The sequence below is a fragment of the Polypterus senegalus genome, chromosome 2 (genome assembly GCF_016835505.1).
Source record: "Polypterus senegalus isolate Bchr_013 chromosome 2, ASM1683550v1, whole genome shotgun sequence".
NCBI classification, from domain to species: Eukaryota; Metazoa; Chordata; class Cladistia; order Polypteriformes; family Polypteridae; genus Polypterus; species Polypterus senegalus.
Window position 1 is genome coordinate 302,614,734 of NC_053155.1, and position 8,924 is coordinate 302,623,657.

Genomic DNA, 8,924 nt, shown 5'->3' on the forward strand with positions numbered 1-8,924 from the left:
CAAGTGGATAACCTCCCAGAGGTAAATACAACTACTAAGGAGATACTGAGGGATTTGGAAATTGTAGAGGGAGAAGTGCTGCTCAGATTAAATAAGATGAAATCAAACAAATCACCAGGACCAGATAATATTTATCCTTGTGTTTTTAATAAGGCTAGTGAGTACAGATATAAACCCTTGACACATATTTTTAGGAAGTCACTGCGCACTGGAGAGATTCTGAAGGACTGGAAAATGGCAAATATCATCCCATTATATAAAAAGGGTGACAGGGCAGATCCAAGCAACTATAGGCCAGTAAGCTTAACAAGCATCACAGGAAAATTAATGGAAGGAATTATTAAGGATAAGATTGAGCAACACATGGCAAGGACAGGAGTTATTCTGAACAGTCAGCATGGGTTCAGAAGAGGGAGGTCGTGTTTTACTAACATGTTGGAATTCTATGAGGAGGCAACAAAAGGATACGATCAAAGTGGAGCTTATGATATTATTTATCTGGACTTTCAGAAAGCATTTGATAAGGTGCCACATGAGAGGTTGGGCATCAAGTTAAAAGAAGTGGGAGTTCAGGGTGATGTTTTTAGATGGGTGCAGAATTGGCTCAGACACAGGAAGCAGAGGGTGATGGTGCGAGGAACCTCATCAGAACTGGCCGATGTTAAGAGTGGTGTTCCACAGGGTCAGTGCTAGGGCCGCTGCTATTTTTAATATATATAAATGATTTAGATAGGAATATAAGTAACAAGCTGGTTAAGTTTGCAGATGATACCAAGATAGGTGGATTAGCAGATAATTTGGAATCCGTTATATCATTACAGAAGGACTTGGATAGCATACAGGCTTGGGCAGATTTGTGGCAGATGAAATTTAATGTCAGTAAATGTAAAGTATTACACATAGGAAGTAAAAATGTTAGGTTTGAATACACAATGGGTGGTCGGAAAATCGAGAGTACACCTTATGAGAAGGATTTAGGAGTCATAGTGGACTCTAAGCTATCAACTTCCCGACAGTGTTCAGAAGCCATTAAGAAGGCTAACAGAATGTTAAGTTATATAGCACCTTCATGTGTGGAGTACAAGTCTAAGGATGTTCTGCTGAAGTTTTATAATGCACTGGTGAGGCCTCATCTTGAGTACTGTGTGCAGTTTTGGTCTCCAGGCTACAAAAAGGACATAGCAGCGCTAGAAAAGGTCCAGAGAAGAGCAACTAGGCTGATTCCAGGGCTACAGGGGTTGAATTATGAGGAAAGATTAAAAGAGCTGAGCCTTTACAGTTTAAGCAAAAGAAGATTAAGAGGTGACATGATTGAAGTGTTTAAAATTATGAAGGGAATTAGTACAGTGGATCGAGACTGTTATTTTAAAATGAGTTCATCAAGAACACAGGGACACAGTTTAAACTTGTTAAGGGTAAATTTCGCACAAACATTAGGAAGTTTTTCTTTACACAAAGAACCACAGGCACTTGGAATAAGCTACCAAGTAGTGGGGTAGACAGTAAGACGTTAGGGTCTTTCAAAACTCGACTCCATGTTTTTTTGGAAGAAATAAGTGGATAGGACTGGCGAGCTTTGTTGGGCTATCCAGTATCCGTAGTTTCAGGTGCTGCACATCTCGTATCTTCACAGCATAGACAATTGCCTTCAGATGACCCCAAAGATAAAAGTCTAAGGGGGTCAGATCGGGAGACCTTGGGGGCCATTCAACTGGCCCACGACGACCAATCCACTTTCCAGGAAACTGTTCATCTAGGAATGCTCGGACCTGACACCCATAATGTGGTGGTGCACCATCTTGCTGGAAAAACTCAGGGAACATGCCAGCTTCAGTGCATAAAGAGGGAAACACATCATCATGTAGCAATTTCGCATATCCAGTGGCCTTGAGGTTTCCATTGATGAAGAATGGCCCCACTATCTTTGTACCCCATTTACCACACCATACCATCAATTTTTTTGTTCCAACAGTCTTGGAGGGATCTATCCAATGTGGGTTAGTGTCAGACCAATAGCGGTGGTTTTGTTTGTTAACTTCACCATTCACATAAAAGTTTGCCTCATCACTGAACAAAATCTTCTGCGTAAACTGAGGGTCCTGTTCCAATTTTTGTTTTGCCCATTCTGCAAATTCAGTGCGCTGATCTGGGTCATCCTCGTTGAGATGCTGCAGTAGCTGGAGTTTGTAAGGGTGCCATTTGTGAGTAGCTAATATCCGCCGAAGGGATGTTCGACTAATGCCACTCTCCAGTGACATGCGGCGAGTGCTACGCTGTGGGCTCTTGCTGAATGAAGCTAGGACAGCCACTGATGTTTCTTCATTAGTTACAGTTTTCATGTGTCCACATTTTAGCAAATCCAACACTGAACCAGTTTCACGAAACTTAGCAAGCAGTTTGCTAACTGTAGCATGGGAGATGGGTGGTCTCGTAGGGTGTCTTGCATTGAAATCTGCTGCAATGACCCGGTTACTGCGTTCACCAGACATCAACACAATTTCTATCCGCTCCTCACGTGTTAACCTCTGCAACATGTCAATGGCTGTAAACAAAGAGAAACTTGTCAATAACTCATGAAAGAATAAAGTTATGTTAAAACCAAGCACACACTTGTTTTTCTTGTGAAATTCCCAATATGTTTGATGTGTCACATGACCCTCTTCCTATTGAAAAAACAAAAGTTGGATCCAAAATGGCCGACTTCAAAATGGCCACCATGGTCACCACCCATCTTGAAAAGTTTTCCCCCTCACATATACTAATGTGCCACAAACAGGAAGTTAATATCACCAACCATTCCCATTTTATTAAGGTGTATCCATATAAATGGCCCACCCTGTATATATATATATATTTATATGTACTGCTCAAAAAAATTAAAGGAACACTTTTTAATCAGAGTATAGAATCAAGTCAGTGAAACTTCTGGGCTATTGATCTAGTCAGTTAAGTAGCAGAGGGGGTTGCTAATCAGTTTCAGCTGCAATAGAGGAACTAGAGAACAATGAGACGATCCCCAAAACAGGAATGGTTTAACAGGTAGAGGCCATTGATATCTTTCCCAGCTAATCTGTTTTGTTACTAGTTTTGCATTTGGCTACGGTCAGTGTCACTACTGGTAGCATGAGGCGAAACCTTTACCCAACAGTGGTGACACAGGTAGCCCAAAAATACATGCCATTGCCAGAAGGTTTACTGTGTCTTCCAGCAGTCTCAAGGGAATGGAGGAGATTCCAAGAGACAGGCAGTTACTCTAAGAGAGCTGGACAGGGCCGGAGAAGGTCCTTAACCCATCCGCAGGACCCACCGGTATCTGCTCCTTTGGGCAAAGACGAACAGGATGAGCAGTGCCAGAGCCCTACAAAATGATCTCCAGCATGCCACTGATGTGAATGTCTGACCAAGAAATCAGAAACAAACTTCATGAAGTTGTCTTTGAATTCAGACCTCTGTAGGTTGACAGTTTTCATTTCCATCAAACAATGTGGGATCCTTTCATTTCTAACCCCTTTCCCAGTCCATATCAGTATTGATATCCAGCAGGACATTTTTTTTTTTTTAGATCTGATGTGTTTTCAAACTGTTCCTTTAATTTTTGTGAGCAATATATATATATTGAGAAAGAACAGTATAATGTGGCCTTTGCTTTTATTTTTCTTCCTTACGAAAAGATGTTACAAATAAATAACCTGAATATTTTAAGGGCAGCCATTATTTGCATCTTCTATCCTGTTTGTAAGTGCCAGGCAGGATAGGTATGACACCCCTCCTCAAACAGGAGGAGAAGAGAATGAAGCAGTGGGAGAATATAATTATCTCACATCCACTAAATGGCAGCATGCTAGAACCTCATTAATAATGTGGACACCTGCAGGGCATGATGGGAGTTGTAGTGCCGTGAGGCAGCCCTGCTGGGTCCCATGGGTGCTGCCAGGGGATGCTATGGGGATTCATAATCCCTACTTTTCGGGACTTCTGCTTCACCTGGAAGTGTGACCTGGTACCAGATGTACTCCAGGGTCCAATATAAAAGGAAGCCGTCCAGCCTCCTCTAGTGGATTCAGAGTCAAGAAGTAGAAAGTTAACACTCACTGGATGGAGAGAGAACAGAAGAGAAGATTTCTTTTGATTGGAATTGTGCTTGTGCAAAGCTTTCAAGAAAACTTTGTGAGGTATTGATTTGGAACCAGTGACTGTATTTTTGTTGGTTGTGTCCAGGGCTTGGGGCTCAGTGGTTCCCCTTATCTGTCAACATTCAACCTTTAAATACTTGAAAGAGATGTAAAACAATTCAAATTAGCATAAATGAAAAAAGAAAACCGAAGACTGGGGATGATGCACTGTATTGAAGTAAACCCTTAGATTTCATTAGGCTGTACAAAATCAAGATGTAATCACTCTGCAAAATTCATATATTACATTTTTTAAAAGGCAACATGCTTTCTCTACTAATAATAGCTGTGTTGCAATTAACATTTATTTTATTGTTGAGGCCCTGTAGCTCGATTACTGCATTTTAAACGCATTTGAAAAGCCTAGTGTGTGACAATTTTAAAGATTTTATCAATAATTGACAGGCCAAAATAGTTCAACCGCTTGATGAGTTTAGCTGCACATTTTCTTTCGACTGCTACCATGGAAACAGACTACACACATGCTTTCATTTCATATTAACATAGAGATGCCGGTCTTAGTATTACTGGATGTAGGAACCCGGTAGATAAATCAGGTTTAGAGAAAAAATACAAACAAGCAACACAAATACAAAGCTACACCTTCTGTATAAACTATAGTTTCTTCACAAAACTTGTGTTCTTATTTATAGCTGCAGTAGAGCTTATTCATTTGGTTATTTGTTTTTTTTTTTGTTTATACTTATCTGAAAGAAAAAAAATAATTTTCTGTAAAGATAAAATTCTTGTTCTTTTACACAAAAGGTACTGGAGGTACATTTTTATGAGTGTAATTGTTAATAATAATAATAATACCTTTTATTTATATAACACCTTTCCTATTCTGTCATATATAAATATATATCTTATATAAAAATATATCTTACGTTTCCTATTCTGTCATATATAAATATATATATCTTATATAAAAATATATCTTATATTTTTAGAATTACATTATAACATTCAAATTTAAATAAATATTTGGAAAATGTAACATTCTGTGAAATGTAAATGTAACATCCATCCATCCATCCATTATTCAAACCCGCTATATCCTAACTACAGGGTCACGGGGGCCTGTTGGAGCCAATCCCAGGGCGCAAGGCAGGAAACAAACCCTGGGCAGGATACCAGCCCACCGCAGGGCAAACACACACACCAAGCACAATTTAGAATCGCCAATGCGCCAATCTCGCTTGACTTTGGACTGTGGGAGGAAACCCACGCAGACACGGGGTGAACATGCAAACTCCACGCAGGGAGGACCCGGGGTCTCCTAACTACAAGGCAGCAGCGCTACCACTGCGCCACCGTGCCACCCAAAAATGTAACATAAATGTAAAAATATATTTGGAAAGTATCACTGTTAAGTTTTTCCTTTGACATTTAGCATTACGTACAACTTTACTGCTTGCCATTCCATGGGTTTTTCTCATTTCCAATCCCACATTTTGTTTTAATTCAGCTTGTTATTTTGGATTCATTTATACCTTCCAATCGAAGAAACCAATTATCGTTGTAGTTTTATTTTTGTCATCAGTGTGAATTGAAAGTAGCTCTAATCAATAGTCGATCCATTTTCTAAACCTGCTTAATCTAATTTGAAAGTTGTGGAGTACTCTATTTTATTTTCAAATAATCAATGCAAATTAAGAGCCCATCCTGCATAATACTACTAATAATAACAATTCTTTACATTTATATAGTGCTTTTCTCACTACTCAGAGCGCTTTGCATAGTGAGTAGGGTAGCCATTTCAACCACCGCCAATGTGCAGCCTCCACCTGGATGAGAAGACAACTGAAATTTTTTGCGCCAGTACACTCACCACACATTAGCTATTGGGTGCTGAAAGGTTGAGATAGCTAGCCAGTTAGGGGCAGGGAATTATTAGAAGGTCATACTGACAAGAGTGAGGTGGGCAATTTAGCTAGGACATCAGGATACACCCTACTCTTTATGAAGGATGCCCAGTGACCACAGAGAAACAGGACCTTGATTTACATCTCATCTGAAGGACAGTGACATTTTGAAAAGCACAGTGTCCGTGTCACTGCACATTGGCATTGGGACCCACATTCAGACCACTGTGAGTCCTCCTGCCCTCACCAACACCTCCTCCAGCAATAACCTAAGCTTTTCCTGGTTGGTCTCCCATCCAAGTACTGGCGGGGGCCCAAAACAGGCTTAGCTTCAAGTCGATGACTTCGTTTGTTTAGTTTTAGCCAGTCAAGCCAAAAGAGCAGTTCACCAGCTCAGCTGGCTATCTGCCTGCAATAGGCTTCTTTCCGTGGTTGTCTAGATAAGCTACTGTTCCTCACCCCTACAACTGGGTGGAGTGCATTTAGAAAATGGTTAGATGAGTATGTTTCTATCAGTTTACTGTCTACATGAAAGACCTCAATAGTTTGAAATCTATCTGACTTAAAGGTACAGGAAAACATAACGGTCCGAAAAATATACCATGTAAATTTGTGTATCCTTTAATGCTGCATTCATAAAAGTGTTTACATAATTATTTGTTTAATGTGTGATGAAGGGATTTGCATTGCTGCATGAAGGTTTTAGTGTTCTTACTTCAAACCCTACACCTGACGGCTCTCTCAGGGGAATTTCTTAGTTCTATCCTTGTGCATGTGTTTGTCTCAGTGAATCTTCATTTCCTCTCACATCTCAGAGACGTGCAATTTGAAATGAGGATTTGAGAGTGTACATGTGAGGGCAGAGGGCCCTCGTGGTGGGACGTAGGATGGGTGGGGTTGGATGACCCTGTGTTACCAAATGAGACTGGGTGTTGGCAGAGCCCAGAGTGTTAGGACGTAACAAGGACTACCAGTGCATTCTGGGTTAGAAGGAGATGCTGTTTACCTTGTATGGTGATGAATACACAAATAATATCATTGTTAGTAAAATGAGAATGTTAGTACTAATAAAAGGGATAAATGAATACACATCTAACGTGCTCCTAACCTAACATCTTATGAGTGAGCCATTAGGTGTACTGGATAGATAGATAGATAGATAGATAGATAGATAGATAGATAGATAGATAGATAGATAGATAGATAGATATATAATAGATAGATAGATATGTAAGGCACTATATAATAGATAGATAGATAGATAGATAGATAGATAGATAGATAGATAGATAGATAGATAGATAGATAGATAGATAGATAGATAGATACTTTATTAATCCCAATAGATACTTTATTAATCCCAAGGGGAAATTCACATAATCCAGCAGCGGCATACTGATACAAAAAACAATATTAAAGAGTAATAAAAAAGCAGGTAAGAACAGACAATAACTTTGAATAATGTTAGCGTTTACCACCAAGGGTGGAACTGAAGAGTCGCATAGTGTGGGGGAGATAGATATGTAAGGCACTATATAATAGATAGATAGATAGATAGATAGATAGATAGATAGATAGATAGATAGATAGCACTATAGATATGTAATAGATATATAGATAGATAGATAGATAGATGATAGATAGATAGATATGTAAGGCACTATATAATAGATAGATAGATAGATAGATAGATAGATAGATAGATAAAAAATTAAAAGAAATAAACCTCCTGACGTAACAGCCACAGTCACAGTGAGGCGTTACATGGCATACTGTTCTTTGGTACGACGCCATCACTACTTCATCAGCAACTCCATCCACGTCAACTGGAAGGCCAGTAAAGAGTCCTCCTCTAGTGATTATTATGGGCTGGTCCATAAATGGATACCAAATAATGAGAAAACAGAGGAAGCTACATATAGGAAACGCTGTAGGACATTATTTGCTACATGGTGAGATTTTGCTTTTTACAGAAGCTCAAGAAAGATATAACTAATAACAACAAACACACCTCAAACACACACAAGAATTACAAAACCAAGTTAGCTAAAGATAAGAGATCAGTCACAGTGGGGCATCATGCCATCGTATTGCTGTACATATGAAGGAGCCTCAGTTGTGTTTCCTGACACACTTCTACTGAATAATTCATTGGATGAAAGTTCTCAGTGTTGTTGTGTCAGAGAGAGGATGTGCAGCATTGATCACCATGGCACTCAGTTTTGTCTTCATTTTCTTCTCCACTACGTCCAAAGAGTGCGTCCATAACTGTACCTGCCTTTTTAATCAGCTTCTTGATTCTGTGGGCCTATCTTGAAGTGGAGTTGCACATCACTGCACAAAAAATCACACTGGTCTCTACAGAGCTGCAGAACCTGTAAAGAATGTCATCAAAGGTTCTCTCTGTTCTAAATAACTTTGATATTTACTTTGTTTTTTAACTCTGCTCAGAAATTAAGAACATAAGAAATTTGACAAATCGAGAGGAGACCATTCAGTCCATCAAGCCTGTGTCTTTAGCTGATTGCTAAGCTGTCTCAATACCTCATCTCAATTCTTAAAGATTCTCAAGGTGGTTTGTTTAGAGTCCCTCAACGTTTTGCATAAAGAAGAGCTTTTTCACTTTGCTCTTAAATGCACTTCCACGTTATTCTTATTATATGGTAAGCACTATGAGCTACTGTACATTCATGTATGAATAGGTGCTTTATTAATGAATGTTATTGAAATGCAGGAACTGAATTAAGTGTATTATTTTATTTTATGTTATGTTTTGTTTGACAAGAAACAGTGTCCCCAGGTATTATTGTGAGCAAAAGAAAAAAAAACGATTAGACCAGGAGATAAGCATGAGACAGAAATTATTGTCAAAACCAGAACAATCATC